General features: G+C 45.7%; 1 long non-coding RNA gene across 1 annotated transcript; it reads left to right on the top strand.

Moving 5' to 3' along the window:
- The first annotated feature begins 1,227 nt into the window (after positions 1 to 1,227).
- On the top strand, positions 1,228 to 5,570 carry LOC114595619 (uncharacterized). The gene is made up of 3 exons (XR_003706303.2): positions 1,228 to 1,717; positions 3,476 to 3,613; positions 4,702 to 5,570. It is a non-coding gene; the product is annotated as an uncharacterized LOC114595619 (long non-coding RNA).
- Positions 5,571 to 14,135: the final 8,565 nt, after the last annotated feature.

Raw genomic sequence — 14,135 nt, 5'->3', positions numbered from 1 at the left:
CAGGAACTAGAACCCACTTTGCCGGATTCATGAATAGTTATTCTTACTTGTCAGGTGTGTGTGTTGGGTTTGGATTGCTTCAGTAATGACAATCAAAACACTTCTAAACCTTAGGTTACGCAAATACAATCCTGGTAACAAGACACACAACGTTACAGGCTGTTTTTGACTATGTAACTTCTATTTCAAACACAATTCAACATATAATATCTCACAATGTGTATCTCACAATGTGTAATTCCATAGACCAACACATCATGCAAACAGAACATATTTTGAGGAATTAAATATTGGCATATTGGCAATAACCACAATATAGTAAGCATACCATATTGTGGTTATTGCCAATATGCCAATTTAGGAACTGAATGGACTTTATCTCCTGACCATCCATTGGACTTTAATTTCTCAGGCTATGTTCTGTTTGCATGATGTGTTGGTCTATGGAATTACACATTGTGAGATATTATATGTTGAATTGTGTTTGAAATAGAAGTTACATAGTCAAAAACAGCCTGTTACGTTGTGTGTGTTGTCAACAATGATAATCAACAACAGTTACAAAGGCCTTTTGGTTTCCTGTAGGTAGCTGGTTGGGACGCAGGTGGCGCTGTGGGTAAAACCTCAGTGCCTAGGACTTGCTGATCGTCAGGTCGGCGGTTCGAATCCCCGTGGCGGGGTGCGCTCCCATTGTTCGGTCCCAGCGCCTGCCAACCTAGCAGTTCGAAAGCACCCCCGGGTGCAAGTAGATAAATAGGGACCGCTTACTGGTGGGAAGGTAAACGGCGTTTCCGTGTGCTGCGCTGGCTCGCCAGATGCAGCTTGTCACGCTGGCCACGTGACCCGGAAGTGTCTCCAGACAGCGCTGGCTCCCGGCCTATAGAGTGAGATGGGCGCACAACCCTAGAGTATGTCAAGACTGGCCCATACGGGCAGGGGTACCTTTACCTTTACCTTTAGGTAGCTGGTTGGCCATAGTAGCAGTGCCCACCCTGTGGAACGCCCTCCCATCAGATGACAAACAGCTAACTGATTTTAGAAGACACCTGAAGGCAGCCCTGTTCCGGGAAGTTTTTAATGGCTGATGTTTTATTGCATTTTTAATATTTTGTTGAGAGTTGCGCAGAGTGGCTGGGGAAACCCAGTCAGATGGGCGACAAATAAATATTAAAATTGTTGTTGTTGTTGTTGTTGTTGTTGTTGTTAATAGATGGGTCTTTGGTCTGATCCAGCAGAGCTCTTTTTAGGTTTTTAACCCACCCTCAAAGCTCTGATTGACCAAGCTTTCGTGCATCTTGGCGACTTCTGATTTCAAAGATCCTCGAGAGAAAGGAACAGCGTGTGGATTGTCATAAGCCATCTGGCAAAGGACTGGCAGATAAACCTCTCAGATCGTTCAGCACAGATACATATTCTCCATCGTCTAACACCAGAAAGCGGCGTCTTGCGTGCGACTTGGAAGGCGCAGCCCTGCTCTGCCGAAGCAAGGGGATGCACAGAGGCCAAGCCTGAAATCCTGTGCACGGTTCCGCTTGACAAATGGCGTGCTAAAAATGGAAAGCACAGAACAGAAGGCAACCAGTAGGATAAAAAAAGAAGAGGACACACACATAGAAAGAGAGACTTTGGTTCTTCAGGAAGGATGGAGAGGGGAGCAAAGGAATCCCAACAGCAAAGCCTTTGAAAACCGAGAGCTGAACAGAGGGACCTCGTTAAGGTAAACAAAATTTCCATAAGGGGAGCAGAAAAGATAAACGCTACCTGGGTTATTATTAGCTCACGTCAAATACGGGAGCAGCAGGGATGTGCACTTCAGACACGGTGCAAGAGCTTCGCAGAGTTTAAGTGGAATTCCTTGCACAGAATGTGGTTAATAGATGGAATGTGGCATTGCTGGCAGCAGGAGAAGCAATCAAGCTAAACAGCCTGCAGAGCTATTAGAGGGTGAAATACATATTGTGGAATGAGAGACAACAGGCTTGCCCATCCTCCCCTGTGTGTTTACTTAGAAGTCAGCTCCACTGAAACCAGCAGGGCTTGATCCCAACGACGTAGGCGCAAAACGGCAGCCTCAGAGGCAGAAGGAACCAGAATAGGAAATCTGCTGCTGGCAGAATACTGGCTGTTATATTTATTTATTTGTTTGTGGCTCCCCCCCCCCCCTTCAGAACCCTGAAATGCGCTTTATCTGGCTGTTAAAAGGATGACTGACTATTGTGGGTAGAGAACAAAAAGGCTAACGGAGGACGAATGGAATGCAGAAGCATGAAAAAGGACCCGGCTGGCCAGACCCCTGAAAGACAGTGCATTCCACGCTGCAATGTCTTGTTGCAGGCCCCACTCGCTTTGACGATAACAAATGTCAGATTCACGGGTGCGAGTGTTTAATGATGTTGGGCATACAACAACCGCTGTACTCTTTTCGTCTGCCTGAAACATCTGCAATAATGTCCTGAAAGGGTTTCTGGGCATTTTGATGCAAGGAAAACACACTTCACCTCTGCTATTTGGTGGAGTAATATGGTTATTTGCTATTGGTATTTCTTACTATGTTTCTGCTGTTATTCTCAGGGCTTAGAAAATGCAGCTGATTGATTTTCCCCCCACCGTGGTAGGCCAGTCCCGTGATTGTAATAAGGGCCAACTACTGGAGAAGTATTGGGATGAACCATTGATTAAGTTGACACCGCAATCTATTTTCCTGCGCGTCACAGGCTGAATTTACAGTCCGTGTACACCCACATTACTGACACATTGTTCTGTGTGAATAATCTTGCCTGGGCGACTTTGCCTGCGCTCGGCTTTTATTAATATTAGAATACCTCTCAGAGCTCTTGAACAGAATGAAAGGGGAGGCTGAGGAAATTATACCAAAGCGCTTTCCCCCCCTTTTTTTAAGGAACAGGAGGAAGTACAATGGGGAGAAATGACATAGATGTTCAAAATGGCTGCCTGAAAAAGCCGCATTTTCCAAACAGAAAGGCAACAGTCGCAATCCAGGTGAGCAACTTTGATAGGTTGTTCTAAGCAGTCCTTTTTCTGGGGGGGACGCAGGGGCACGCATACCCCTAAACATTTTGTGAATCTAAAAAAATGAAATTAAAAAAACTAAAACTAAACTAAACTAAATGGAACTAAAAAAAAAAGAAGAAAACTTTTAGTTTCTTCTCTAGCACGGTGAATCATTAGTTCCATTGCTACGACTGATGGTGGCCTCATTTCTTATCACGGTTTTTCCTGAGTCTCAGACAGAAGCGAATGTTTCATGTGTGAAGCAGGAGTTGGAATCTAGCACGGTGATTGGTCAGTTTCGTTGTTACCACCTCCAATGGCGGCGTCATTTCCTTTCCCAGTGTTTCCTGAGTTTCAGGTGGAAGTGAGCGTTTAATGTGTGAAGCAGTGTGGAATGCATTTAAACACTGTAGCCAACTTAATGTTTATAAAACTGGTACGTCCCCCTTTGTGTTTGTTTCAGCCTTCAGTGTATGGTTTTTGAAAGGACGACATCTGGCGACAGACTCCAACAGCAAACAGAGGAATCGGGAAGATGTTAGTTCACACAACCTCATGCCAATGTGGAAGTTACTGTGAGCTGTCAGCTGCGTAATATGAGGTAATGCATGTTCTTTGTACTTTTGTCCATTTACTGTATTTATTTCCCCCAATTTGAAGTAGAAAATGGTGATTTTCTTGAGTCAAAATGAGAGTACCCCATTTATTTTTTTAAAAGAAAAAAAAAGCACTGGTTTCAAGGTACCTACTTATCTCATGACAGTTCTTCCCAGCACCTGCACTTCTGTAAATATGGCTTTTGGATTTCATTTTGTGTTGATGTTTTACTTACGTTATGACTCATAGCTGTAAGATGAATGCAGACAAGCTGAGATGTGGATGTCCAAATCACACAAAATCCTAGCCAGGAGGGCTCTGCTCTGCTTCCTTAGTTGGAGTCAGTAGTGCTTCTGAGTACCAGTTGCTAAAAGCCACAGGATGCGCTCAAATCCTGCTTTTGGGTTTCCCTCAGGCATCTGGTTGGCCACTGTGAGAACAGGATTGTGGCGATCACACAGAGTCCCCGGATGTTTAACGGTCTTTTGACCCTGTGCCACCACTGTGCTCGCTTCCCCGCTGCCACCAGCCCGTTACTCTCTGGTAAAACACTGAGTCCAGACAGTTGTTAAAGGTGAACCAAAAAAACCAAGTTTATTTTACAAACATTAACAAGTTTATGGTTTCTCTGATAATATTCCTGTCAGTACCTTAACTTTAGTTTCTTTACCGGCCTATACCTTCCTAATACCTTCTGACTGATTATCTCAACTGTTTGACTGACTCTTCTTAACAAATTCTCTCTCACACACACACCAGACTAGCCCAACCCACAGACTTCTCTTCTCTGTCTCTGCTAACTCCGGACTGTCTTCTCAACCACCCTAACTCTAACTCCTCCAAAAAACCTCTGTGCTTAAACCTTATACCCAGTTAACTCTGCCCTTTGGGTTCCCATTGGTTAGTCATTTTACAATTAGTTAACCTTTCCGTATGAACCCAGTATGATGTCACACACCTAAGAGGGCAAACGCCACAAGGATGTTGGCCAGATGGGCTGCTGGCCTGAAACAGAGGGCTCTTCTGGTGTTCTTAAAATGAAATGACGAAAACCCTAAAATGAAAACTAACACAAATGCATTTTGATTTAAGGTCTTCTTCAATGGTTTCTGGCAAAGATACTTACAGTATATAATGAAGAAAGAAAGAAAGAAAGAAAGAAAGAAAGAAAGAAAGAAAGAAAGAAAGAAAGAAAGAGAAACCTGTGACCCTCCAAATGTTGACATTAAACTCCCATCATCCCTGACCGTTGGCCATGCTGGAGTTGTAGTCCAATGGTAGCCAGAGGGCCACTGGTTCCTCACCCCAGAATTGTAGAATGGAGCAGAGAAGGGAACTCAAAACGACTTTGCCACAAGGCCAAAGTTCTCTTTGTAGGCCTATGCAGAAATCTTCCCTGTTCTTCTATGCCCATGTTCAATTTGGCATGCCTGCCACAGCCGTCTCGACTAAAATAAATGCATAACGGATAAAATGAGAGCCAATAACGAAGGATGACCTCTCCCAGCTGCAGTGGGCTCTCCTTTAAACCCTTGGCGAAGATCATTAGTGTCTTGTCGTAAATGCAAAGCTAAAGGTTATTGTTATTGCCAGAGCTGTCAATCTCCTTTGCAAATAATGAGAGCAACAAGAGCAGCAGCAGCAGCAGCAGCAGCAGCAACAGCGAATGGCCGCTTGAAACAGTTGGAATCCCTCTGTGCTCTTGCACACTTCCCTTTTTTGGGAAGGAAAAAAGAGCTTTCGGAGCCGTTGCAAATGGCAGTTAAGAATAACAGATCTCCGCAGCCTGTCTGGCTCCAGGGTCATTTAATTCATATACCGGCGCAGGCAGCTTGAAGGGGAATCGAGAACGGAAGCCAGCTATGCGTGGAAATCCTTTATTTTTGATTTGTAATGTCTCAGCATGGAGGATCATGGGAAATCAAGAGAGATTTCTTGTGTTGCTGTTTTTTGTTTTGTTTTTTTAAAAAAGCAACACAAAATCATTTGTGCAAAACTAACTGGTGTGGAGAATAAGGCATACTTAACTAAAAACTAAATACGAAATACAGGCTGCAGTTTGAAAGCGCTCTTTTCAGCCCAGAAAGACTGGCCAGGCTGGCCAGAGAATGAGATTTGGGCCACATTCACACAAAGCATTTAAAGTGCTGTGATGCCAGTTTAAGCAGTCAGGGCTTCTCTCAAAGGATTCTGGGAACTGCCATTTGTTAAGGGTGCTGAGAGTTGTGAGGGGACCCCAATTCCCTCCCCCCAGCTACAGTTTCCAAAGTGGTTTAACATTCAACCCCTTTTCACAGAGGAGTCTGGGAACCGTAGCTCTGTTAGAAACACAAGCCTGCCATTCAGGAAGCTAAGTCTGAAGTTACACCGTGTGTTTAGATACTCTGCACAAGCTCAAGAGCACTCTCTCTTTTAGAGCCAGTGTGGTGTAATGGTCAGTGTTGGAGGCTGGGGTTCGAATCCTCACTCAGCCTTGAGCTTACTGCGTGGCCTTGGGCCCACCATTGCCTCTCAGCCTGACCTCCCTCACAGGGTTGTTGTGAGGATAAAATGGGGAGGGGAGAATCATGTATCCTCACCTTGAGCTGCTTGGAAGAAAAGGTGGTATATAAATCTAATAAACAAAGAAACAAACAAATTGGTGAAAATTAAACCATATGTACCACCCTAAACCACAGAGCCTAGGGCTTGCTGATCAGAAGGTTGGCGGTTCAAATCCCCACGACAGGGTGAGCTCCTGTTGCTCGGTCCCTGCTCCTGCCAGCCTAGCAATTCGAAAGTACGCAGTGCAAGTAGATAAATAGGTACCGCTCCAGCGGGAAGGTAAAGGCGTTTCCGTGCACTGCTCTGGTTCTCCAGAAGTGGCCTAGTCATGCTGGCCACATGACCTGGAAGCTGTACGCCGGCTCCCTTGGCCAATAAAGCGAGATGAGCGCCGCAACCCCAGAGTCATCCCTGACTGGACCTAGCAGTCAGGGGTACCTTTACTTTTACCTTTTACCACCCTATCAAACTAATTATCAGTCTGGCTTGTAATCTGTTTGTTTTGGATTTACTTTTGTGGGATGTGAAACTTGTAGCAGTTAAGAACAACATTCCTACAGTGGACATGTTAGGGAATGTTTTGTACCACTCGGGAGAAAACTTCCTGTTTCCTCCTGGGCTGGGACAGACCTTCCACTGCATGTGACTTGAAGCGGGAGTGGCCTATTCTGGATAGAGGAGCACACCTCCTCTGTGTGCTTCTTTTTCTTCTCCTCCATTTTTGTTTTCCTATGTATTAGGAGAAGTGACTCAGTCACTGCTCAGTCGCACTCACTTGGGACTAACTCCCTTATGGGATAGTTCATGTAGATATGTACTTTTGTAACCTAAGTCTGCCTTCAGGGATCTAACTGTGAACTGAAAGATTGTAAGTAAACTACTTTTATATTGACTTTAATAAGACTGTCGTGTCTATTCTTTTCAAGGGGAACAAGAAGGGATCTTATCAGGAATCTTATATTGAGAGGCTCAGACGAGCCTGCAACAAGCTAACCGCTGTGCGATTAAAAGGGGAATGTTTAAACTCTGCCAAGATACAGAACTTGCTAACGCAAGTTAGGAAGAATATCATCAAACAATATATCCTCTCCTGCCTCCCGGAACATTCCCACAACTTTTTTATGATTGGTTTGGTTTATTGTATTTTTGTATTGTGCATCACACCACTTTCTGATTTTTTTTTTTTTTTAAGAAATGAAAAGTGGTATATAAATATTTTTTAATTTACACTAAAAATGAAGAAGAAGGGAAACCAAAACAGAGCAAAATGGTAAAGGATCCATAAAGGCAGGGAAACCTTTTTGGCCCTAGCGTTGGAAAACAGCAGGAAGGAAAGGTACCCATGTCTTGTCTTCTGCTTGTGGTTCTCTTTGCCGGCGTCAGTGGAAGATGCTGCCTGTCTGATAAACCCGGCACTCTCCATCTTCAGGGCCATTTGCCTTGGGAGCCAGGTTCACGTGATGCTATCGGCGGATGATTTATGGCCGTTGCCTCTCGCCTGACATTTTGGGGGAAAGTTTTCATTGTTCATAACCGGCTTGCAAACAACGGCAGACGTTGCAGGTGCAGCAGAATTTTAAATGCGAGCGCAATTAAATGGGATGTGGGCCGCCAGCCGCCAGCAGGAAGTTTCCCCGTAATAATACAGGAGAGTGGAACTCTCTGCAGTATTGATCTTGTGATGTTTCAGCGAGAGGTTGCTTCAAAGCACAGTTGCTACATAATGGCATATGGTCTCTCTCCCTCTCTCCCCCTCTCTCTCGCCATTGCTGCTGCTTCGATATTTTCTGCATAGCGAAGATGCACTCTGCCAGCACCTCTGTGGCAATAATTGGATCAGATGTATGTTACAAGCGAAAGATGATAAAAAAAAACAGCTCGCTTGATTGTTGTTTAAGCTCTGCGGATATCTCCCGTCTTGTCCCTTTGATAGATTCCGCTCCTTTTTTCAAACAAGCGTACAAAGTGCATCTCTTAAAAACAATTAAGAATCTGCGGTAGCGGTGGGGTAAGGGGAAAGAGGGGTGGGTGGGGAATTAATATACATGCAAAGGATGTAAGTAAAAGAAGACAGAAGTTTGTGCAAACAACATTCTTCGACCTCCGGGGCGAGGCACGCGGCCAAGACTCCCACTGGTGGAGCAATGCCATCCATGGTTGAGTTGCCAATATAAAGGCACATGGCTCAAAATATTACAAGTTGCAACACCTTGTGAGATTTATTGGTTGAGAGTCTGGCAAAGCTGATGAGGCAGGGAATATAATGCACACCTAGCCAACATAAATCAGAGCCGGGGACACGAGACACCAGATTCCTCTCTTGTTATACAGCTAATATCTCCAGATTGCTTTTAATCATTTTGTTTTGTGCCCTCCAGAAGCAGGAAGGGAGAAACATCATACGCCACATGCAGCGAGCATCATCCATCTGTCAGTTCCCACCCCAAGGCGGTGCAACGGTTCAGCTGATCCCTGTGCATAAGGAGGCAACCCCGATGTCTTGGCAGTGCTTCCCATTTACAGATGCTCTGCTCTGAATTCGAATTCTAAAGCAGGGGTTTGGAACTTCTGGTTCGCAGGCCTAATTAGGCCCACCAGGCATTTTGAGCCAAGCAACACCCACTTGCTCTACACCTGACATCACATATGGGGCGAGTTTAGTTGCAGCAGGGCCAAAGAGGGGTTTGCAGGTACCTTTGATCGGCTGATCGACAGCACCTGCAAAGCCCCTGGCAAGGCTGATTTTCCAGGGCTGCAAAGCACAGGACTCTCGGCAACCACCAAGACTGAGGTGATCATTGCAGTCCAGGGGGTTTGGAGGATTCCCCATTCCTGCATTGCAGGGGGTTGGACTAGATATCTCTTGGGGTTCCTTCCAACTCTACAATTCTATGATTCTATGACCATAGCTCAGTGGTAGAGCATGCAGAAGATATCAGGTCCGATTGCCAGAATCCTGAGCGCTCTCACTCTGTCCATTTCTCACAGCTATTATTACAGGAACATTGTGCAGGCGCGAAGCTATGCAAAGCCTCTCACATGTGTGGCAAGCGTTCGCAGGTCTTCAGCCTGGAAGTTGGGACAGTTCTTACGCTGCAGCCACCAGAGACTCCTTCCATAGGTGCAGATGAAGCTATCGGCTGTCTGTGTAGCGCTGCGCAGTGTGCTCAAGCTGTGTCTTCGTAGGCAGAGATGAGCCAAGAATCAGCAGCCCAAACTGGTCGTCATTAATTAATGCAGGAATAGAACAGAGCTATGGGTAAAAAACAAAACAGGGAAAGCAACACAGATTGCAACTAGACAGATTCACCTACCCTTAGTCTGAGCCAGGGAAGAATTAAGGGGTCATAATAGTCTCAAGTCTTCTGTGAGGCAAGCATTATGAACTCCCCAAAACTCATAACACCCCAGCTTGGAAGTAGAGTTCTGTGGTTTTTCTGCACATATAGGAGGGACCTCCAGATGTTGATATAATAATAATTTATTATTTATACCCCACCCAACTGGCTGAGTTTCCCCAGCCACTTTGGGCGGCTCCCAGTCGAGTGTTAAAAACATTACACCATTAAATATTAAAAACTTCCCTAAACAAGGCTGTCTTCAGATGTCTTTTAAAGATAGGATAGCTGCTTATTTCATTCACATCTGAAGGGAGGGCATTTCACAGGGCGGGCACCACTACTGAGAAGGCCCTCTGTCTGGTTCCCTGTACTTCACTTCTCTCAATGAGGGAATTGCCAGAAGGCCCTTAGCGCTGGATCTCAGTGTCCAGGCTGAACGATGGGTGTGGAGATGCTCCTTCAGGTATACAGGACCGGGGCCATTTAGGGCTTTAAAGGTCAGCACCAACACTTTGAATTGTGCTCAGAAACGTACTGGGAGCCAATGCAGATCTCTCAGGACCTGTGTTATGTGGTCCCAGTGGCCACTCCCAGTCACCAGTCTAGCTGCCACATTCTGGATTAATTGCAGTTTCTGGGTCACCTTCAAAGGTAGCCCCACGTAGAGCGCATTGCAGTAGTCCAAGCGGGAGATAACTAGAGCATGCACCACTCTGGCAAGACAGTCCATGGGCAGGTAGGGTCTCAGCCTGCGTACAGATGGAGCTGGTAGGCAGCTGCCCTGGACACAGAATTAACCTGCGCCTCCATGGACAGCTGTGAGTCCAGAATGACTCCCAGGCTGCACACCTGGTCCTTCAGGGGCACAGTTACCCCATTCAGGACCAGGGAATAGATAGACTACAGCTCCCAACAATCCTGACTGGCTGGGGCTGGTGGGAGTCCAATCACATTCAGAGGGCCACAGGTTCCTGAGTCCTGCAATATATAAATAAATAAGGACACGGGTGGCACTGTGGTCTAAACCACTGAGCCTCTTGGGCTTGCTGATCGGAAGGTCGGCAGTTTGAGTCCACACAATGGGGTGAGCTCCCGTTGCTCTGTCCCAGCTTCTTCCCACCTAGCGGTTCAAAAGCATACCAGGGCAAGTAGATAAATAGGTATCACTGTGGTGGGAACTTAAGTGGTGTTTCTGTGCACTCTGGCACTTGTCACGGTCCTCCAGTTTAGTCTTGCTGGCCACATGACCTGGAAAGCTGTCTGTGGACAAACGCCGGCTCCCTTGGCCTGGAAAGCGAGATGAGCGCCGCAACCCCATAGTCACCTTTGACTGGACTTCACTGTCCAGGGGTCCTTTCCCTTTCCCCTATATCAATAAATCTTCGCATATATTGGTGCCGCTTTGCAACATGTCTTCTCCAACCTCTGGCAGTGTTGCACCTAAATAATTCCCATGAGAAGCAGGATTCCTCCTTGAGAGTATCACCAGCACTTCCAGATTGTAAGCCATTTCATTTTTTGGAATCATTCCTTGGACATATATGATTTCACAGAAATTAGCCAAAGAGACTGCAGTACTAAGCATATTTACGAGGGAGTAAATCCCATTCAACACATTCAAAGTCCCTGGCAGGTTCTGCTCATGGTTTTTCCCCCTTGCAAAACTGCCGTGTGTGTGTGTGTGTGTGTGTGTGTGTGTGTGTGTCTGTGTGTCTGTCATAGATATACTTGAATCACTGCAAAAGCAATCTCTGGGATAAAAGAAAACATGACATCAAGCTTGGCCCTCAAACATGCAGGATTACCATTACTATGTCATATAAAACAAATCCTCTTTGAAACACAGAAGTCAAATGACCTATTTCTGCAGGAGGGTTCCAAACTTGTCGTATAACTCACTCAGGTTCCAAAAACAAATTGCCTGTAAGTGGAACAAGATGAAGCAGAACTTTCAGAAAGCACCATCTTTAAAGCGGGTTGCATTGAGCAGCCTGAGACAGCTACATGGGATCAATTATCATTCCCATTGTTGTTGTTTGTTGAATTCCGATACCCACCCTTCCTCCCGAAGGAGCCAAGGATGGCATCATCTTATTGGATTCGTCTGCCATGGATGCTTCAGTTGAGATTCCTGCATTGCAAGGGGTTGGACTAGATTTGCTTCAGGGTGCCTTCCAACTCTGCGATCCAATGAATCTAGCATTATCACACCATCAGTGCTCATGGCGCTTTGCAGAGCGCATGAAGTCAAGGCCTTTGTCCCCCAAAGGTTACAATCTGAACTCAAACAAGAGGGAAACTTGGCAGAATGGATTTGTACCATTCCGGTGAGGGGGGTGGAACCCTACTTTTGAACGCTCTCCATGTAACATAATTGCCAGCAAGTAAAAACTAGCACAGTGGGAAGCAGACGGAGCCAGAACTTCCCCCCTGATGTTTTATGGGCTTCCTTTTTCTCACTGTGAGGATTTCGTGAGCTGCAGAGAAGATGGTTGGAGTTTCAGGGCTGCCAATGAAGTGCTTGGCTTGTTGCTTCTGAGGCTACTTTGAGGAGGGGAAGCACATGTAAACAGAGGCCCGCAAGTTCCAGACGTATCGTACATTTACCTACATTGCAAATACCATCAATTTTACAAAAATGCATCTTGAAATCCCTTGCAGGTTTATGCTTACGAAAAAAGTCTGAAAATCAAGGCTCTGGAACACAGAAAGGGCAATTTCCCATAAAGATCACCATGAACTACCTGAACATGCTGGCAGGTAGTTGGGGTGTGTGGGATTTGATTTAGTTCACATATGAAAGCGAACTTGTTGTTGTTGTTGTTTAGTCGTGTCCGACTCTTCGTGACCCCATGGACCAGAGCACGCCAGGCACTCCTGTCTTCCACTGCTTCCCACAATTTGGTCAAACTCATGCTGGTAGCTTCGAGAACACTGTCCAACCATCTCGTCCTCTGTCGTCCCCTTCTCCTTGTGCCCTCAATCTTTCCCAACATCAGGGTCTTTTCCAGGGAGTCTTCTCTCCTCATGAGGTGGCCAAAGTATTGGAGCCTCAGCTTCAGGATCTGACCTTCCAGTGAGCACTCAGGGCTGATTTCCTTCAGAATGGATAGGTTTGATCTTCTTGCAGTCCATGGGACTCTCAAGAGTCTCCTCCAGCGCCATAATTCAAAAGAAAGCAAACTTACCTAATTTTTACTTTCCCAAACAATTGGAGAACTGTAGCACAGCCGTCCTTCGAAAGACATACTACTCTGGATTTCACAGTGCAGTTCTCCAGTCAAGTGTTATGTAGAAGAATGCATGTATTAGGGTAAAGTGTACCTCAAAATGCCTATATTAGGGGAAATAATATACAAAGATGCATTGCATTAAGCAAGATTGCTTTGCAAATACCTGCACGTTGGACAAAATTGCACGCAGCTATGTTTCTATTAGGAGAAAATCACGCCAAAATGTTGGTTGAATATTCATGAGGGTTTTTTCTAAATACAAACTGATGTGGCAAGCTGAACATCCTTTTCTGGAAAACTTCTTTCGCTCAGCCCTAAATTATTTTAACGGTTAAATATGGAGACAGGAAGCAAAACAAGGCACTGATGCTTCTGGCCATTACGCCCCCTTGTTATCTGAAATAGCAGTTTCAGAGCAGTTAATGAGAAACAAAATAGTGTCATTTACAATATATCCTAGTTGGCTCCTTTTTTCCCCTTCCTTCCTTAAGCGTAATTGCTCGTGCCCTTCATTGCCTCTTCCTTTCTCAAACATGTTTCTGGAAGCAAAAGAAAAAGTCGACAATTATTGAGATGCACAACTCTGCCATTGTACAATGAGTTTACAACTTCACTGCGGCAAGTCCAGGGGGCCTGTCTGACTCAACCCTGGCTGAAGGATGAGTCCAGCAGTAGTAATAATAATAATAATAATAATAATAATAATAATAATAATAGCGATAAAACATCAAACATTAAAAACCTCCCTAAACAGGGCTGCCTTCAGATGACTTCTAAAAGTCAGATAGTTGTTTATTTCCTTGACATCTGATGGGAGGGCGTTCCACAGGGCGGGTGCCACTACCGAGAAGGCCCTCTGCCTGGTTCCCTGTAACCTCACTTCTCGTAGTGAGGGAACTGCCAGAAGATCCTCGGAGGAGGACCTCAGTGTCCGGGCAGAACGATGGGGGTGGAAACGCTCCGTCAGGTATACTGGTCCGAGGCCATTTAGGGCTTTCAAGGTCACCACCAACACTTTGAATTGTGATCGGAAATGTACTGGGAGCCAATGTAGGTCTTTCAAGACCGTGTTATGTGGTCTCGGCGGCCGCTCCCAGTCACCAGTCTAGCTGTCGCATTCTGGATTAGTTGTAGGCTCTGGGTCACCTTCAAAGGTAGCCCCACATAAAGCGCAGTAGATTTAGGGGAGTGGGTGTAGAGTCTTGACACCACAGGCGGCACCACAAATATGATTTAGAATGGGAGCATGGAAACGGGGAGCACCAGATTTTGGTGTCGCACAGAGCTCCACTAACTTTTGTGAGCCCAAGATCCTCCACTGATGGGCACCAGACAGGTGCCAATCATGCTGTCCCTTGCTGCCAGCCCTAGGGTAGACTCAGCCCATGAGAATTGTTCTGCTTCTTAT

Source organism: Podarcis muralis, chromosome 4 (assembly GCF_964188315.1).
Source record: "Podarcis muralis chromosome 4, rPodMur119.hap1.1, whole genome shotgun sequence".
Classification (NCBI taxonomy): Eukaryota; Metazoa; Chordata; class Lepidosauria; order Squamata; family Lacertidae; genus Podarcis; species Podarcis muralis.
The sequence above is the reverse complement of the archived record's forward strand: the minus strand, read 5'-3'. Positions and strand labels throughout refer to the sequence as shown.